Raw genomic sequence first — 20797 nt, 5'->3', positions numbered from 1 at the left:
TTAGATTCAAGGACTGTTGGTGTGGCCAAACAATGCTTGCTATGGATAGAAAAATGAGAACACTTAAGTTCCTGAGGCAGGTGAACTGTGGAGACTTCTGTAGAGGCCGTGGGTGATGTTCTTGCCCCACTCAAGATGCAAGCCTCACTCAAGAGGTGTTGCATAGAAACTGCTAATTTGCAATTTCTGAAGATTGAACTGAGCATGTTATATATACAACACATCTTTGGGGTCTCTATGGGCAAGTAACTCCATCTCAACTTAATGTTGGGACAAGGTTTTGGAACAGAGAAGCAGACCAATATTAGGGACTGGGGAAGTGATTGTCCAGTGGCTGCAAGGGAGGCTTCTGAAAGAGGGTCACTCTCTCCACTTTCTTCTGTTCTTGGATCAGTGATCCTTCTAGTTTGAGTATTTTATTGTTTTTCAGTATTCTGAAAAGCTTGCAGTAATTTCAAAGCCAGCATTTTAATGTTCTGAAAGCCACAGTGATCCTTCTAGTTTGAGTATTTTATTGTTTTTCAGTATTCTGAAAAGCTTGCAGTAATTTCAAAGCCAGCATTTTAATGTTCTGAAAGCCACAGTGATCCTTCTAGTTTGAGTATTTTATTGTTTTTCAGTATTCTGAAAAGCTTGCAGTAATTTCAAAGCCAGCATTTTAATGTTCTGAAAGTCCCAGAACTCATTAACTGTTATATTTGTGATCCAAAGAATTTCGATGAAGTTTTTAAAAAAAATAATTTTCACATACATGAGAAGTTAAGATTCTAGGAGCATATACAGTAATCTGTACATTCTTTGTATTTTACCATTTGACATTTCTTTTGCTTTCTTTTCCTTGTCACATATACTGCAGATCTCTGCCCCCAAGAAACCTCCCCCCCTCAGGTCCTATTTTATTTTATTCATTTATTTACTTAAAGTTTATTTATTTATTTTGAGAGAGAGAGAGAGAGAGAGTGAGTGGGAGAGAGGTGGAAAGGGGGAGGGAGAGAGAGAAAGAGAGAAGGATAGAGTCTCAAGCAGGCTCTGCACTGTCGGCACAGAGCCTGACATTGCGCTCAAACCCGCAAAACCATGAGCTCATGACCTGAGCTGAGCCACCCAGGCGCCCTTCAGGTCCTGACTTTTAGATTAATCGTTTTTTTTTCTTCCCCAGGTTGCACTTACTACATGGCATGAAGGTATATTCTCATAAAAACTTCTCCTTGGTTCTAGTTAAATCAGAGCCAGGAAAAATCATTTCACTTATAACTCTGTTGCTAGTTATCCCAGAGATGGGAGAGTGGAGCAAGACATAACTTTATATATCTAGGTCAGGGTGAGACACTTAGGTTGGGGTGTCATATTTCTTAAAAAAAATTACTATTTTTTGGTAATTGAGTAAGTTTTTTTTCAGGAGCAAGATTAATTCATGTCCTGGATGTGACGTGTTGAAGATACAAAAGTTTGTTTTCTGTTGAAACCAAATTCTTCTACTACTTTCACTTGGAGAAACTGGTATTTTTGCTTTTATAAAAAATATATGTGTCTCTTGTTTTCAGTCTCTTTATAATATGAAAATGAGATGATTCTTTACAAATGTTTGAAAACACATAAAAATCTAAAAAAAGAAACAATACATAGAAGTAGCTTTTAAATGTTTATTTTCATTTTTAAGAGAAAGAGTGCATGCCAATGGGATAGGGGCAGAGAGGAGAGGGAGAGAGAGAATCCCAAGCAGGCTCCGTACTGTCAGCGCAGAGCCTGATGCAGGGCTCAATCTCAGGAACCGTGAAATCGTGATTTGAGTTGAAACCAAGAGCCAGATGCTTAACTGACTGAGTCACCCAGGCACCCCCATAGAAGGAGCTTTTAAAATAGAACCAATCAGGGGCGCCTGGGTGACTTAGTCGGTTGAGCGTCCGACTTTCACTTAGGTCATGATCTCGCGGTTTGTGNTTTCAGTCTGACTCCCTCTGTCTCTGACCCTCCCCTGCTCACACTGTCTCTCTCTCTCCTAGAAATAAATAAAACATTAAAAAAAAAAATTTAAAATAGAACCAATCAATGGAATTTTATTTTATTTTCTTATTATTTTTTAATGTTTATTTTTGAGAGAGAGAGGGAGGGAGGAGCAGAGAGAGAGGGAGACACAGAATCCAAAACAGGTTCCAGTCTCTGAGCTGTCAGCACAGAGCCTGCTGCAGGGCTCAAACTCAGGAACTGCAAGATGATGACCTGAGCCAAAGTTGGAGGCTTAACCAGCTGAGCCACCTAGGTGCTCCTAGAACTAATCAATGATAAAGATTAGTGAAGACATAAATTCTAGAGATAATTTTTTGGTGATTTAGTTTTGAGATTCCTTAAGTTCATTATATGCTAACTCCTTTAGTTAATTTCAATCTAAGTGAGTTGTTCCAAAATCAGAGACATATTTTCATTGTTTAAAACTACTGATTGTAAGATGTACATTAACTATTTCACTGTGGTATACTTGCAAACACAAAGTGATACGTAGAATTCTTAGAGATGCTGCTTTTTTAGTTTGTTTTTGTTTTTGTGGTATCCTCCCCCCCCGCCCCGAGTTTAAAAGTTGGTAGAAGGGTGTCTGGGTGGCTCAGTTGGTTAAGCGTCTAGCCCTTGATCTTAGCTCAGGTCTTTGATCTCAGGGTTGTGAGTTCAAGCTGTGCAGTGTGCTCTGTGCTGGGCGTGGAGCCTACTTAAAAAAAAAAAAAAAAAAAAAAAAAGTGGTAGAATTGGGCATTCCCAGAACAGAAGACAGAGTGTTTTCTAGAAATAATACTGGGTGGCTTCAAACACTCAGTATTAACTACTTCAGCTAGTTCAGGTTGTGAACTTATGCTTTAGGAATAGGATTTTTCTCTCTCAGAAGGGTAGCAATTAAATTGTTTTTTTTATTCATTATCCAGATAGTAACAGAAGAAAGTTTAGGAGCCTTAGAGGATCCATTAAAGGGGATATTCTGAGTGCGAAGAACACTTTATTTGACCTGCTGCTCACCCGTACTATTTTATTAATTTATGAATTCAACAACCCTTTTAGTGCCTGCTCTGTGTCAGTAATGGTTGCAGGGTTTGGGGATATAGCAGTGAGTAAAATAGGCCCCAGCAAATCGCTGCTCTCATGGTTTACATAATAGTGTGTAGTGTGTAGTTGGCAGAAAAATGAAGCAGGGGAGGAAGATTAGGGAGGGCTGTGGGGTGGGGTACAGTGGAGTGCTTCAGGGTTGGGTTGAACGTGGGTTACACTTTAAGAGAGGAGTTCTCACTCCAGAATGACATTTGAGCAAAGACCTGTAGGGATGTCACTGAATGAGCTACCCAGGCAAGAACAGTCTGGATAGAGGGGACAATTGTAATCACTTTTAATCAGCGACAAGTGCTGTTATGCTAAAGTTTGTATGGAATCTTTAGTTAAGCAAGTGTATTTTGAAGCAACCACATGCGAAGTAACTGCTTGAGCTAAAGCCAACCCTAAGCAAGTGTATTTTGTAATGCATTTGGAGTAGCATTTTAGTAGCTTAGTTTCCCAGAATAGTGTGTATCTGTATAATTAACCATAGAAACAATTGATGGTCAAGGTAGAAGTCTGTGCTTTGATGGTGTTGCTTTCAGCTTCAAAGTGTGCTTGAAAAGGCAGATTTTTTGCTAACATATATTGGTTACTTTTCAGAGTATTTGCGGCTCTATCTTTGTTGTTTTCGTTTCTTCTGATCTTTAGGTGGATAAAACTACACTGTTAATCTGCAGTGTAACCAGACAGAAACATCTGCAGTCATGCCAGCTATGCTGCGTTGACGTGGACTGGTGCAGATATTACAGCATCTTTTTATTCTTTGTCACACTATACCTTGAAGTAGATGGTTGAATACTTTTGTAGAAGTTCACGCCATTAACAATAAATTCTCGATCAAAATTGGTAGACTTTTTTGATTCAGAGTCTTGGTAATCTTGTTCTTTTACAATATGGCTTGTGGGGCGCCTTGGTAGTTCATTTGGTGAAGCGTCTGACCCTTGATTTCAGTTAAAGTCATCTCACCTTTTGTGAGATTGAGCCATGCATCCAGCTCCATACTGACAGCTTGGGGACTGCTTGGGATTCTCTCTTTCCCTCTCTCTCTACCCCTCCCCTGCTCGCATGCTCAGTCTTTCAAAAATAAATAAAACAAACTTAAAAAAAAAAATGGCTTGTGGTTTGTAAGACAGATTGTATGAGAATTTAAATGAAGGTACCTCTGCCTCATCAGATGTAACACAGGAAGTTGGCATCTCACTTGGTATTTTTTATTTCATTTGATTTATTATGTATATTTACTTTTATTTTTAAGCTTATTTAGAGAGAAAGAGAGGGAGAGAGAGAGAGAACGAGCAGGGGAGGGGCAGATAGAGAGAGGGGACAGGATTCGAAGCAGTCTCTGCACAGACAGCAGAGAGCCTGATAGGGGTCTTGAACTCATGCAACTGTGAGATCGTGACCTGAGACGTGACCTGAGACGCTTAACTGACTGAGCCACCCAGGCGTCCCGTTGGTATTTTTTAAAATAAAGATTCTGTTTGTCATTCATTTACAATGTATGTTGTTGCCTTGGTAATATAGTGACTTTTTTTTGCTGAAAATGTATGCTTGTATGTGGGCTTTCTGATACAGGCTGGCACATGATTTCATCCTTGTTAGACTTAGGGCCAAATGACTGTGTACTCATTCTGAAAAAGCTATTCTTTTGCATATTTTCTTATAAGAGCTTTAAGAACACACAGCCTGACCTTAAGATTTCTTCTTCTAACTTCTCCATTTGTGGTACAAACCAATCCTCTAATTTCCCAAACTGAAGAACTTCTTCATAACTTACCGTCTTCTTAAACCCATCAACTATTTCTTATTATTTCCATGCTACTGCCCTGGTGCAGAGTCTTATTTAAGTCTTAGATCACTAAAGTAGTTTCTTAGCTGAGTTGGTTTACTTTATTTGGTTACCTTTGACAGTTCACCTTGGAATGTAGATACAGGACTGACAGTCCACAGCACGCCTGTTCTTCATTAGTGAGAAATGGTAGTAGTTTCCCACCCAGGTTAAGTTAAAACTCTTGCTTTGCTTTCAGAATTTGTATGCCTTGGACTTAGCCAGTTTTTTTCTTTGTTTCTTCCACTTTGCAGATTAACACTACTTGTACTCTATCTGTTGATATTCCTAACTAGAGATTTATTCTCGCATTCTTTTAGACCACTGTCCCATACATTACTTTTTTGACAATCTATGGCACTTGCATTTTGTAGTGTAATTTTGTAGCAGACTACTACAGTTTTTTTCCCTGTAATGCTTATAATCAGTAAAATATATAATGTGATATGTGATGTATGTAAGGCTATTTAGCAGAGTGTTTGGCACAGAGTAGGCATTCAGTGAATTATTGAAATGTTTTGAAGGCATTTAAAGGCAGGGTTTCTGTTTTACCCAGTGTAGTGCTATAACAGGCACTTAAATATTTTGCTGACTTTTATAATTAATAGAGTTGTTTCTCAGAAGAACAGAGGCCTATTATAACATGCTCTAGGTCCCTACTTGAGTACTTACGCAGGGAAGATTGGATAAGATCTGTTAACGTGCTTGGGTCTTCTTGTTCTTTAACTGACCACCACACATGTGCCAACACAGCTACTGTTTAACTCCTTTTGCATTTTTTTTTTTACACATTAGAACACACATTTTTAAAAAAATTTTTTAATGTTTTATTTATTTCTGAGAGAGAGACACACACACACACACACACACACACACACACACACACACACACGTGATCAGGGGAGGGTCAGAGAGAGAGGGAGATACAGAATCTGAAGCAGGCTCCAGGCTCTGAGCTGTCAGCACAGAGCCTGATGCGGGGCTCAAACTCACAAACCGTAAGATCATGACCTGAGCCCAAGTTGGTCACTTAACCGACTGAGCCACCCAGGCACTCCAAATAGTTTTGTTTTTAAAAATTTTTTAATGTTTTATTTATTTCTGAGAGAGAGAGAGACAGACAGACAGACAGTGTAAGCAGGGGAGTGTCAGAGAGAGAGACACAAAATCTGAAGCAGGCTCCCGGCTCTGAGCTAGCCGTCAGCACAGAGCCTGATGTGGGGCTCGAACCCACAACATGACCTGAGCTGAAGTCAGTCACTTAACTGACTGAGCCACCCAGGTGCCCCAGATAGTTTTGTTTTTAAAACCAAAGAAATAATACATGCACCTGAAAACTTCAGTACAAAAGAGAATATGAGGAAAAATTAGTCTACCCATTCCAGATACCCATATCCCTTTCCCAGAAGCAGCCACTGTTATCTAGCAGATCTGTATCTTATAGTCTCTGCACTTCTGTGTGCTTTTGCAGATAGTTTTCTGGTCTTTGCACTTGTAAGTACATATGTATCTTCTCTCCACTAAAAAAAACTCAGACATGAGTTGGCATGTTATACACATTATTCTATACTTTGTATTTTAAAAACTTAATACATTTTGTAGCTCTTCCCTGTTGGCACTGTATTAGTTTGCCAGAGCTGCCATAACAAAGACTGGAATAGGTGATTTAGGTAGTAGAAATTTAACTCCTGGCAGTTCTGGAGGCTAGAAGCCTCAGATCAAGGTGTTGGCAGGGCTCATTTCTGAGAGGGCTTCTCTCTTGGTTTATAGGTAGCTGACTCTAGAGTCTTCACTTGGTCTTCCCTCTTTGTGTACTAATCTCCATATAAAGACACCGGTCCTGTTGGATTCGGCCCACCAATATGGTTTTATTTTACCTTAATTCTTTAAAGGCCCTATTTCCCAATACAGTCATATTCTGAGGTATTGGGGGTTAGGACTTCAACATATAAATGGGGGGTGGGGCACAGTTTAGTCCATAATGGGTGCTATAGTTCATTCTAGTTAATTAGCATACAGTGGACTGCCGGTTTCAGGAGTAGAATTCAGTAATTCATCACTTACATACCAACACCCAGTGCTCATCTCAAGTATCCTCCTTAATCTCCATAACTCATCTAGCCCATCCCCCCCCCCATCAACCCTCAGTTTGTTCTCCATTGTTAAGAGTCTCTTATGGTTTCCCTCTTGTTCCTCTCTCATGTGTTCATCTGTTTTGTTTTTTTAAAATCCCCATATGAGTGAAATCATAGGGCATTTGTCTTTCTCTGACTGATTTATTTCGCTTAGTTGATAAGTCTTGATCTGCTTTTCCACATAGAAAGTGACTTCTCCACTCAGAAATTAAGGTTCAAGGGACCCCTGGATGGCTCAGTTGGTTAACTGTCTGGCTTCGGCTCAGGTCATGATCTTGTGGTTCATGAGTTCAGATTTTGTTTCTCCCTCTCTCTTGTCCTCTCCCCTGCTTGCACACGCTCTCTCTCTCAAGAATAAATATTTTTTTAAAAATTTAGAAATTAAGGGGCGTCTGGGTGGTTCAGTTGGTTAAGCGTCTGGCTTCAACTCAGGTCATGATCCCACAGTCTGAGTTTGAGCCCCACATCAGACTCTGCTGACAGCTCAGAGCCTGGAGCCTGCTTTGGATTCTGTGTCTCCCTCTCTCTCTGCCCTTCCCCTGCTCGTGCTCTCTCTTGCTCTCAAAAATAAATAAAACATTAAAAAATTTTTTAAAATTTAGAAATTAAGGCGTAGGACTTGTGAATTTATTCGCTCATTCAATAAGCTTTTACTAAGCACCGAATATGTGCCAACATTTTGCTATACATAGCCGTATCCCCCCCGTGCCTGGAACAAAGGTAATGTCCTCTTGGGGCAAAATCCTAAGTGAAGTATCCAGACAATAAACAAGTAACACATGTACTGCTCCCCCTTCCCAAACACACACACTCTTCCTTTTGTAACATTACTGACACCCTTATATGCAATTTCCCATTCTAGTCTCTTAATTCAGGGCAATATTAATTCTGTTCTCTTAATGAAGAAAGGACAAGGAGATATTAAACACACTCAAAGTTCCCCTCAGTTTCATGCAAAAGAAGAGATAACTAGGGGCACCTGGCTGGCTTAGTCTATACAGCATGAGACTCTTGGTCTCAAGGTTGTGAGCTCGAGCCCCACGTTGGGTATAGAGATTATTTAAAAATAAAATCTTGAAAGAGGGAAGGAAGGAAGGAAATTGATAACTAAAGGCATTTTGCTTGTCCCAAATCCCAGATCTGAATATGCCATAGCTGTGAGGTCTAGACAACCTGGGGAAAAACAGGACCAAAATTGTTCAGCTAGCTTCTATGTATCTTATTTTGCCCTAATTGCCAATTGCCTGATACTATTTAAAGTATCGGGGGGGGGCACAAAGGGGGTGCCTGGGTGGCTCAGTTGGTTGAGCATCTATCTGACTCCTGATTTTGGCTCAGTCATTCCAGCGTCATGAGATTGAGCCCCGCGTCCGGCTCTGTGCTGTGCATGGAATTGCCTCGAATTATTTCTCTCTCCCTCTGCTCTCCCCCACCCGTCTTGTGCTCTCTCTCTCTCAAATATAAAAACAAAATAAAATAAAAATAAATAAAGTATCTAATATGGTTTGGTACTTACTTCAAAGTCTAAGCCTTTATTCACATCATCTCTCCACCAAACGCTAGATGTCTGGCCTTACAACTCATCCTATTTCTGTTTCCACCCTCAGTTCCTGCCTTATCTGAGACACCTTCCCTAACTATTCAAGCTATCAAAAACTGTCCCCAGCTCTCTGAACCTCCATGGCAAGGCCCTTCTTAGTCCTTAGATCTCATTTCATACTATTTTCCCCTTCACTCCTCAGGCTCTAATGACACAGGCTTCTTTCCGTTCCTCTGACATCCTGTCCTTCCTGTAGGTCTCTTTACTTTCTAGTACGGTTCCTTCTCTTAAAGCTGCTGACTTTTTTTTTTTTTAATTTTAAAAATGTTAATAATTATTTTATTTTTGAGAGAGACAGAGCATGAGTGGGGAGGGGCAGAGAGGAGACACAGGATCAGAAGTAGGCTCTAGGCTTTGAGCTGTCAGCACTGAGCCCGATGTGGGACTTGAACCCATGAACTGTGAGATCATGACCTGAGCCAAAGTCAGTGCTTAACTGACTGAGCTACCCAGGCACCACTAAAGCTGCTGACTTCTTCAGATCTCAGCTCAAATAATCCTCTCCTCAGAAAACCCTTTCCTGAGCACACTATCCACAGTAATATCCAACTTCCTCCCTCCCTACTTCTCTCAAGTTACTCTGTTTATTTCCTTTATAGTATGGTCATAATCTATAATTATCTTGTTTGTTTTAATGCAGTAAAGGAGTTATAAAAAATAAGGGAATCTCTCTAAAGGTAGGGACTCAACTTTGTTGCCAGAAAACAGTTCAATACTGAACACACACCAGGCCCTCACTGAACAAGTAAATCACACAACTGAATACTTGATCCTGCTGGTTTTATTCACACGTACTTATTCTAATAGATCTTACACTCTATGAAAAATAAAGCTGACACTTCTTTATCTCCTTCCCAAGGTACCTAATGCAGTACCGAGCATATATTAAGGGCAAGAAAAAAATAAAAAAATAAAAAACAAACTTTTTAAAAGCCTTGCTGACTAAAATTAATAATATGAAAAAAGCATAGGATTTTTAAAGACATGCAAGTATGGGTTCAAATCTCAGTTCCACTTCACTCTATGTGATCCCAGCAAGTTACCTCACTTCTGTATCTTAAGTTTTTCATCTATACAATAACATATAATTTAAAAATTGTTATAAAGAGAAATGATGATTGAAAGCAACTAATCTATCACCTGGCACAGAATAAACACCTAATATATCATTATCATCACCATTTAAAACTTCCAGAAACCAAAATGTCCCTAAGATAAAGATCAGAACTACTACCGTTAAATGAAAACATATAAACACTATAATAAACTCAGAAAAATCTTCTCGCTTCTACTTGACAAACGTATTTGCTAAAGTTAATCCTTTCTAAAATCCCCACACTCTGATCTCAAGGAACAGTTTAAACTAAATATCCTATTTGTAGTCAGAGGATTCGGAAAATTACACAAAGGGTTATAATCCACCTCTATTTTAAGGAGAGAGAAATTAACATAACTTAATTATACAATTATATATCAAGTCTCTAATATGCCCAAGGAAGACAATATAAGAGCGGAAGTCAAGCACAGAAGCTTTTGAGTCAAGCAGTCCAAAACTCATATCCCCATTCTTGTGCAACTTTGGGCAAGCTAGTCAACCTCTATTATAGACTTTGTTTCTCCATCAATAAAACAGAAATAGTATTAACAACATAGGTTGTAAGAATTAACTGAGTTACTCTTCTGTTTAGCACTTAACACTCAAATATGAGGTCTTTTTTTTTTTTTAATCACTGCAAAGTAATCTGGATAATTGATTAATTTAGAATCTGATTATCCAGACAATCTGTACAGGAGGTTGTGTGCTAAGTGAAAGCCAGTCATATACTCTTAAAAACAAAATCTGGTTTTGTGGGACGCCTGGGTTAAGAATCTGACTTCAGCTCAGGTCATGATCTCACAGTTCGTGGGTTTGAGTCCCACTTCGGGCTCTGTGCTGACAGCTTGGAGCCTGGAACCTGCTTGGGATTCTATGTCTTCCCCTCTCTCTGCCCCTCCCCTGCTCTCTCGCTCTCTCTCTCTCTCTCTCTCTCTGTGTCTCAGAAATAAGTAAACAGTAAAAATAAAAGTTTGTGTTATTGCACCTGACTTTAAGATCCCAAAATTATTTTGCCAAGTTGTGCTTTTCCTCTTGGAATTGTAAGTTGAACACAATAGTACTAGTACCTGTTTACACTGTGAAGTGGATATTGTTACAGAGAACACACCAGAGACTTTGTCACTGTTGAGCAGGTAATGCCTTGTGCATAGATGATCTGTGGAGAAACCCCTGTAGTTTTACTTGCTGATGCTGTCTGTCCTGTTGGAGAATAAATTTTGGATGTCCCCCCGACCCCCGCCAAATATACAAGTCTTGAATAGTTTGAGGGAAAATCTTATTGTAATTTCTATTTTCTTCCTAATTAAATAGTACTCTTGGGGTGCCTTGATGGCTCAGTGGGTTGAGCAGCAGACGAGTCTTGATTTCAGCTCAGGTCATGAATCCTGGGGTTGTGGGATCGAGCCCTTAGTCAGGCTCCACACTGAGTGGAGAGATTCTCTCCCTCCCTCCCCCCTTCCCCTCTCCCCCCCTCCTCTCTCTCCTCCCCTCCTCCTCTCTCTCCCCCTCTTTCTCTGTCTCTCTCTGTTTCTCTCTGTCTCTGTCTCTCAGGGCGCCTGGGTTGCTCAGTCTAAGTGTCCGACTCTGGGTTTCGGCTCAGGTCATGATCTTGTGGTTTATGAGTTTGAGCCCTGCATCGGGCTCCATGCTAACAGCATGGAGTCTGCTTGAGATTCTCTCTCCCTCTCTGTCTGTTCCTCTCCCGCTCACTCTGTCTCTCAAAAATAAATAAATAATCTTAAAATAAAAAAGATTCTCTCTCCCCCTCTCCTTATGATTCTCTCTCTGTCCCTTCTTAAGATTCTCTTTTTCTCTGTCCCTCTCCCCTGTTTTGTATCTCTCAAAAAAAATTTTTTTAAATAGTACTCATACATTATTGCATACTCTTCAGTTTTACCAGATTGTTTTGAAATATTAAATTAAAAAATTATCTTATTTAACTACTAATTGGATTTTTAAATGTTAAATTTTTAGTTCTAAGTACAATATAAAATGATTCTGGCTAGTATCCCTTTGTTTTTGCCAATTTGAGGAAGGAAAACTCAGCATTATAGTAAAAGTAAGGACTTATGTTCTTACTGGATTAGACATTTTGGAATGAAGTCATTTACAGAAATGAAGCTGACACAACACACTTGTAGCGCTGCTGAAAACATCTGTCAACCACATAGACTTGAAGTCTTTGAGTGCCGCCTCTAGCACTTTTCCCCTGACAGTTGCTTCAATTTGGTCATTTGAGGACCCATAGAACCTTAGTTTGATACCTGCCTTCCCTCTCATGTAGTTTGTGATTTCACATGTATCAGTTTCTTTCATAAGTGGCATAAAATGGAGGAATTTGAATAATTGCTTTAATGAGTGTTTAATATTTGCCATCCAACACTCTGCATGTGTTAATAATGCATTTAATTGGAAGCTGGAGCTATTAGGAGTTTTGCAACATTCTGTGGGAGAGATCTATGCAGGAAGAACTCAAGGTGCTATTATATATTTGTCAAAAACCCAAAGATACTTTTGTTTTATGCAACATCTGAAAAGTACATTTAGGGGAGAGGGGGATAAGCCCCAGTGTCTCCAGCAGTCAAAAGCTGTAGTCGTGCTGTCATCACTTCTACTCTGCCTGGGTCTGCTTCTTTGATTTCTTAACTGTTTTTTTGGTAAAACGTCTATGAATTTCACCAGTCTCAAAAATCAGCAAGAGAAAAGCAACAACAGGGCTTTTAGACACGTTCCATGAAGACCTTTAAATTTCTGTTTTGACTTAATTCTAGGGTTGAATAAGTGGAATTTTGGGGAGGGGGAAATAAGATTACCCATAGCTTTTCAAGGTTAGGAGAGAACAAAATAAGATATTTTTTGAAAAGTTAAAATTTTTTTAGCTTTACTGTAAGGCAGAAGAAATGAATAATATATAATTTCCCTCTTTTTTTTTTTGGCTCACTGTGGGGAACCACCTTGCTTACCACCTTTCTTTATGGTAAGATTCTGACCTTCACTAATTTCTTCCTGTTAGAATAGACACCTAGAAGATGAAACCATAAGTGAACTAAAACAACCAATTTCTAGAGAAGATGTGCTAGCTGGCTTGGGAGTGAGGAGGAGAAGGTGGAAAAAACATCTTAAAAATTATTTCAGGAGGATTTTCAATAAGGAAAAACTTTGAGTAATAAAATAGTTAAGAACGCACATTCTTACTTCACCTCTACTCTGGTAATCGGTCTAAGAAACCAGACTATTTACATACAAAACAAATTCAGCAAAATGGTTATGTCTCACAAAGCTCAAGTAAACAAAGTCTGGGATTTTCTCTTACTCTCCTTACAAGTTAATATGTTAGCCTGTATTGTATGGATGCTGGCAGAAGACAAAGGATTCTTGGGTCAGAGACAAAGCATTTATAGTAAAGGCACAACCAGTAGCCGATCAGTGTCTGTGTTGCTTCCCTTTGCCCCTAAGACTTCCATGTGGAGGATGTGAGGGGCTTGTGTCACTTCTGAGGAGTATTTAGCCTGGAGAACACACTATTTAATAGCAAGCCGGAAGTAAACCTGCTCTTTGTCCTAGAGGGAGGCATTACTGTATGCTTCAAGGTCTTTTGCTACAAACATCACCCTACAGCATGGCCTGGGTGGGGCGGTCAGGACCTCGCATTTTTAGCACGCCCAGCGGGATGGGTAGGAGCACGAGAGACGCATGGGGAACAAGAGACCCGAAGTTGTCTGCTTTTCAGTAGTTGGAAGATAATTTACAGAATTCTAATTCAGATTGGAATGGATACACTTACTGAAAATTGAGGCAAACTGCTGATATTAAGCTTCTTTTGGATTTTTATTAGGACAAATAACTTTGAGCAGTAGCTATATTGCTTTGCCTTTTTGAATGAATGCCAAAGTTTTGTGAGGTTATTTGCTGTTTACTTAGGACTCTGAAAATAAATTATAAAGTTTGTAAAGAACTGTTTTCTTATGTGGTTTGTTCTTTATTTGCTTGAAATCTGAAGAATATCAGGAAAAGAATATCAAGATACATGGGTGTTTAACAATCTGGCTTTGGGGTAAGTCGTCTGCTTTTAGGCCAGAATATCTGCAAAATGATGGGATTAAGTTCTTTCATGAGAGGGTATTTCAATTGTAAAGAAAATTTTTATTTTGCTTTTACATAATATTGGGTGAACTCATATGATTGAGCTCTCTTAAATTTCATTTAAGAAGCTTAACATTTATTTCAAGGTTTAAAAATTATATCATTTTGGGGGAGAAAGGGAATTATGATGGAGGTGTAATGGATTTTGGGTAGGACTTTCTAAACAATACTGTATTTTTAGTTCAAAATATACAGTCAGTTATATGCTTTTTGGTTCTGACTCAAAACCAAACAAGGTGATGTGTTAGAACACCTTTATACATGTGAATGCATGGGATATGATACATCTCTGTAGTTTTGAATCCTTGGGATTACTTAACAGTCACATGGACAATGTTTTAAAAATTATGCTTTGCACACGCTACTTTAACTTATAGCAAAAGTTATATAAAATGTGTTCTGAAGTAACTAGATTTGATAGGAGAGACAAGTGGTGCCGCTTTTATTCTATCTAATGCTGCAGTGAGACCATTGGCTAGGTATGGATGGGTAAGGAAGGCTTGTGAAATACATGGTCATTATTGTCTTGGTTTTTGTAGTGCCTCTTCTTTCCATATCCTAGGTATGAAAATGGGTTATTTCAGAAAAAATGTATTTCAAATGAAAACAGTATTATTTTTGGTGTATTTTGCGTTAGTGTGAAGACAGTGTCTTTTTTCTGATACCACTTCTGTCAATTCAATTCTGACACTAACTCTAAGAGTTAGTGGAGATGCCGGAGTATAAAGGCTAAGTCCCGCAAGACTGCCTCCATCTCAGGTATCATTTGCAAATGGGGTGCTCAGGCTGTCTGCCCTTCTGCCTAGTTGGTTCCCCTGACCCCTCCTCAGGTTTGACCATCCACTAGAATGACTCACAGGACATAAGAAAATACATTTACTCATTTGTTATTAAGGAAACAGCTGAGAATAGGCGAATGGAAGGGATGTATAGGACAAGGTATGGGGTGGGGGTGGGGTGCAGAACTTAGGCTTCCTCAGCACACTCTTACACGTCTTTGTGTTCACCAACTTGGAAGCTCTCTAGACCTCCTTGTTCAAGAGTTTTCATAGAGCTCAGTCTCCAGCGGGCTTCCTTGGCTCCCCTTGTCGCGGTTAGTAAAGTTCTAGATCTTTAATCACTTGGTCTTTCTGGTGAGCAGTCCCTTCCTGAAGCTGTCTGGGGACTCCACCCTAATGTGGCCCTAAATTAGCATAAACTCTTGTGTGATTGGAAGGGGTCATTATAAAAGATAAATTTCCTGTCATCTAGGAAATTCCAGGGGTTTTAGGAGCTCTATACCCAAAAGAAAGACCAGATACTTATTTTTATCACAGTGAAATTACCAAAAATTTTACTTGATTTTTTTGTATATTTTATTTTTTTCTGTGTGTTCTTTAACTTGCTTTTCATTCACTTTGTTTACTGTTAATATTTGACATAGTTTTCTAGTCTGATGGAGAATACTCATTTTAGTTAAACTTAACTCTTTAAATCTTCTCATACTATTTTGTGCTTTGTGCCTACAATGAACCGCAGGGGATGCGGGCTTCTGTAGCTAGGAGCCTTCCCTCAAACAGATCTTTTTCCTGGGATTGGATTGTCTGATGGAGTTCAGTTGGGTAACCAGCCAGTGATAATGATACTACAGAGAGGGTTCCAAGCATATTTAAATTTAGAGCTCAAGGACTCCAGAAAACTTAAAGGGGCTATAGTTCTGAGATTCTTCAAGGGGAATTGGACCTCCAAAGCATCTGAGTTTTAGTGTTGTTGTCTGATGGAACAGTGGGCACTGGGGAGGAATGTAGAAGATTCACCTTATTTCACAATTTATTTTTCTTATGATTGGCAGAATCACTTAAATTTTAACGTTTACTCATTTTTGAGAGACGGAGACAGAGCATGAGTGGGGGAGGGGCAGAGAGAGAGGGAAACACAGAATCTGAAGGAGGCTTCAGGCTCTGAGCTGTCATGTCAGCACAGAGTCCAATGAAGGGCTTGAACCCATGAACCATGAGATCATGACCTGAGCTGAATGAAGCTGGACGCTTAATCAGCTGAGCCAACCAGGCACCCCTAGCAGAATCACTTTTATGGTTTAAGTTGCCCAGCCCCAGGTTTTTTTTATTTTTATTTTTAATGTTTATTCATTTTTGCGAGAGAGACAGAACACGAACAGGGGAGAGGCAGAGAGAGAGAGGGAGATGCAGAATCCGAAGCAGGCTCCAGGCTCTGATCAGTCAGCACAGAGCCTGACGTGGGTCTCGAACCCACGGACCGTGAGATCATGACCTGAGCCGAAGTCGGATGCTTAACCAACTGAACCACTCAGGTGCCCCAACCCAGCCCCAGTTTTAAGTGGGGATAGGATTGAACTTCAGTATTAAAGAGGGAGAGTGTTTAGGATGTAAAATAACTTTTCTGGCCACTCTGGATAGCAAAACAGTAGTTGGTACTACGTAGCCTCTTTGCTGCTGTAGTGATTTGATACTTTTAAAAAGGAGACTAACAGGATATACAGACATTGTCTGGCCTAGTTATTTCTAGTCATTGAAGCTAGTGTTGTATGTATTGCAAAGCCAAAGTCTTTTCCCTGGTTGCTTGCTCCCTTCCTGTCTCTGGGTTATCTGCTGACATTATATTTTGTAATTATTATTATATTAAGAATTTTTTTAAATGTTTTTTCACTTTTGAGGGAGAGAGAGACAGAACTCGAGCAGGGTGAGGCAGAGAGAGAAAGAGGGAGACACAGAATCCAAAGCAGGCTCCAATCTCTGAGCTGTCAGGACAGAGTCTCACGCAGGGCTTGAACCCACGAATTGGTGAGATCATGATCTGAGTCGAAGTTGGACACTTAACCAACTGAGCCACCTAAGTGCCCCCCTGACATTTTAATATATCAAAGTATTAGTAATACATGTCAAATGCTCTGTAGAATAGTCTTAATTAAATTGCAGTTTTACTCATTGAGATGACCACTTTTGTAGTTATAGCTCTAAATCTGACTGCATTTGTAGTAAGAACAATGAGTAGTGTAATTACTTTGGAAATAAAAAAATTTATATGCTTCTTTCTAAGCAGGTTGGAATGGTTGCTGTTTTAAAATTTATAATGATTTAAAAGTGCCTTGGGGTGCCTGGGTGGCTCAGTTGGCTAAGCGTCTGACTTTGGCTCAGGTCATGATCTCACAGTTTGTGGGTTCGAGCCCCGCATCAGGCTCTGTGCTGACAGCTAGCTCAGAACCTGGAACCTGTCTTCAGATTCTGTGTCTTCCTCTCTCTCTGACCCTCCCCTGCTCATGTTGTCTCTGTCTCTCTCTCAAAAATAAATAAAACACTTAAAATTTTTAAAAAGTGCCTTTACTCATTCAAGAGTAGTAGTTAACATTTAGTAAGCATTTACTGTGTGCCAGGCGCTATTCTAAATTCTTTACATGTATTATCTTATTCAGTCAATGTACCCTGTGAAGAAGGACTTAAAATTATTTTCATTTTTAGGTAAGGGAAAATAGCCGCAGAGAAGTTAAATAACCTGCCTATGGTCACGTAGCCGAAGTGGTAGTTAACAGGGGACCCATAACCAGTTTCCTACAGATTGCTGAGCTTAGGTCAAAAAGCCTAAGAAATAGGGGCGCCTGGGTGGCTTAGTTGGTTAAGCGTCCGACTTTCGCTTAGGTCATGATCTCGCGGTTCGTGGGTTCGAGCCCCACGTCGGGCTCTGTGCTGACTGCCAGCTCAGAGCCTGGAGCCTGTTTCAGTCTGTGACTCCCTCTCTCTGACCCTCCCCTGCTCACGCTGTCTCTCTCTCTCTCTCCTAGAAATAAATAAAAACATAAAAAAAAAAAATTAAAAAAAAAAAAGCCTAAGAAATAGAAGACTTACGTGTATATAGAAAGGGGAAGAGCAAACTCCGTCTTACTGATTCTTCTTCCCTTCTCCCCAATAAAATTCAGTAGTTGTCTGTAGGGTAAAGAAACAGGAAGTGAACTGAATTCCTGTTTCTTGGTTCCTCCTCTCCCTTCCTCTTCCCAGTGTTGGCAGCTGTCATAGGTGTATACTTGCCACTCCATTTGCAGTGATCATGTTTGTTTTTAATTGAAACAGGGTCATTTCTCAGGAGAGGTAGTGTTTTAGCGCAGGGACTTGGCAGTCATACTGTTTGGATATGTTCTACCATTTACTGGCTGAGAAATCTTGGCCTACTTTACTGAGCCTCGCTTTTCTTACCTGCTCAATGGGGATAATAAAGTACATATCTCATAGGGTTGTTGGGAGGATGAAATGTACAAAAATGTGTAATGTGTTTAGAACAGTATATAGCACATAGTAAGTGCTACATGTAAGTGCTTGCTCCTGTCACTATTATTTGAGAAGACTTTTAGGTTGAAGCATTAGTTGAAGCACCTCCTGAAATATCTTGGTTCATGATCTTTTAGTATCTAATGTGAGTTTTTTTATTGCTAAACATGTAAAATCCCTGTTTGATACAGCTAATTCATGTTGGTAATTTTGATTCTACTTAAAATTTTTTAAGTGTTTATTTATTTTTGAGAGGGAGACAAAGTGCGAGTGGGGGATGGGAGGAAAGAGAGGGAGACACATAATCCGAAGCAGGCGCCAGGCTCTGAGAGGTCAGTACAGAGCCCAGTGTGGGGCTGGAACTCAAAACCCACAAGATCATGATCAGACCTGAACCAAAGTCAGATACTTAACTGACTGAGCCACCTAGGTGCCCAGTCCTACTTTAAGAAATTCACTTTTAGGTGACCTAAAATGCCAGTAATGTTTATCTTAGCTTAGATTCTTATATTACTGGTATTCCTTGTCTTGCTATCATATAAGATAGTAGTTCTCAAACTTCATTGTACATTAGAATTACATAGGGAGTGTTGAGTTCCGAGTTATTAGATGTGAGGTGAGGGTCCGGGAATCTGAATTGTTAACCCCTTCCAGGTAATTCCGGTGGTCTGATTATTTTGGGATTGCTGATTTAGAGGCTAAATTCAAACATGTATGCAGTGATGATTTGCGAACTAAACAAACATACAAAAAAACCCATTTAATTCGGCATTTCACAGTAGTGATCAGGTCTAGTCTTATACCTAAATAATTTTGTTAATACCTGTTAGAGAACTTGTTTTTTAGTAACCACTTTGTAAAATATAAAAATAAGATACAGGAAATACAGAAAAGTAATGCATTAGTCTTCAGGTGAACAAGAAATATTTGGATGGGTTTCTTTTTTAATTTTTGTGTGTGTCATTGGCTAAGTAGCACATATATTCAGTTGATTTTAACCTGTTTTTGGTGTACCTGCTGTGTGCAAAGTGTGAAAAGTTTTCATTAGGTAATCACTAAAGAGAGAAGAAAGTACAGTGTAAGTTTTGACCCACTGGATGAAAATAGGTATGAAGTAGGATTGATTTAACCAGCACACTTGGTAGATGAACTCATATATATTGAGTATGTGCTGTGAACCGTGAGGTCCTTTTATGTTATTTAATCTTTATAACAACTGCAAGGTGTTGACATATTCTGTTTTACAAATGAGAACATTGAGTCAAAAGAGATTAAGAACCTTGCTCAGGTCACTAGTAAGTGCTGAGCAGAAATTTTTTTTTTAATGTTTTTTATTTATTTCTGAGAGAGAGACAGACAGACAGACAGCGACAGCGACAGTGTGAGCAGGGGAGGGTCAGAGAGAGAGGGAGACACAGAATCTGAAGCAGGCTCCAGGTTCTGAGCTAGCTGTCAGCACAGAGCCTGATGTGGAGCTTGAACCTATGAACTGTGAAATCATGACCTGAACCGAAGTTGGACACTTAACTGACTGAGCCACCCAGGTGCCCCATGAGCAGAGATTAAAACCCACACTTTTCTTGACTTCAAAGTTAAGAAAATTATTTTTATTTATGTGTAAAGTTTATGGATTTTGGATATTCCTTCTAGCTTTTTAGGCAGGACGCACAAGAAGGTCCCAATTGGCTTGGCTGTTTCTCCTGCTGGGACAGGAAAAGATGCACATTTCTAAAAGTTCTCAAAATAGTACTGCTTGTTTAATGATCTAGCCAAACTCTGTGCAGAGCACATCTCTGTTGTACGAATTGATTACCTTCCATCGGAAAATCTTAACGATCACCCTCAGAAAATTTGTCATTTAGGGGCACCTGGGTGGCTTAGTCGGTTAAGCATCAGACTCTTGGTTTCAGGTTAGGTCATGATCTTATGGCTCCTTGAGTTTAAGCTCCCATGTTGACAGTGTGGACCTTGCTTGGCATTCTCTTTCTCTTCCCCTCACTCGCTTGTGTGCTCTGTCTCTCTCTCTCAAAATATACATATACTTAAAATTTTTTAAAAATTCATGGCTCTAATCATGGGAACAACTTCTCACTTTCTTCCTATTTCCTGGGAAATATATGTATGTATAGATGTTTGTGTGTTTATTTTTGCAAGAGAGTGTGCGCACACAAGTGGGGGAGGGGCAGAGAGAGAGGGAGACAGAGGGAGACAGTCAAAGCTGGCTCTGCGTTGACACCAGCGAGCCCGATGGTGGGGCTCAAACTCAGAAACCACAAGATAATGATGCTCAACCAATGGCGCCACCCAGGAGCCCCTCCCTAGGGAATCTTAATGAAAATGTCAAGAAACTTCTACTAGAAGTTTCAAGCTTAAATGGCCTGTTGATTTTGTAATTGCTTGTTAGTATGGGTTTTAAGTCTTAAAAGTGAATACCAGGTATTGAATGAAGATGAGCTTCATATTTAGGATGACAATTAATTTGATTTCAACTACAATTAAAATTTAGAAGGAGCACTTTTCTTAGATGTTTTTAGACCAAGTCTCAAAAGTGGGTTGGCTTTACTGTAAAGTTCTTTGATAAATCCAGATATTACTATAAGTGAGTGATTCTGAGACATTTTCTCGCACATTTAATACCTCTAA

At 39.6% G+C, this 20797-nt stretch overlaps 1 protein-coding gene across 3 annotated transcripts in view; it reads left to right on the top strand.

Annotated features, from left to right (window-relative positions):
- Positions 1-20797, top strand: part of CDC42 (cell division cycle 42) — a 50304-nt gene that overhangs the window by 7333 nt on the left and 22174 nt on the right. The window contains exon 1 of one of the 3 annotated variants that reach the window (XM_077775485.1): positions 1413-1500. The exons of the other annotated variants lie outside the window; for them this stretch is intronic. The gene's annotated coding sequence lies outside the window, so the exon portion shown is untranslated. Of the gene's footprint in view, positions 1-1412; positions 1501-20797 lie in introns of those variants that run through there. 3 annotated transcript variants of the gene reach the window in all.

This window comes from Crocuta crocuta, unplaced genomic scaffold, assembly GCF_008692635.1.
Source record: "Crocuta crocuta isolate KB4526 unplaced genomic scaffold, BGI_CrCroc_1.0 scaffold127, whole genome shotgun sequence".
NCBI lineage: Eukaryota > Metazoa > Chordata > Mammalia > Carnivora > Hyaenidae > Crocuta > Crocuta crocuta.
This window is presented reverse-complemented; position numbering and strand designations above follow the sequence as displayed.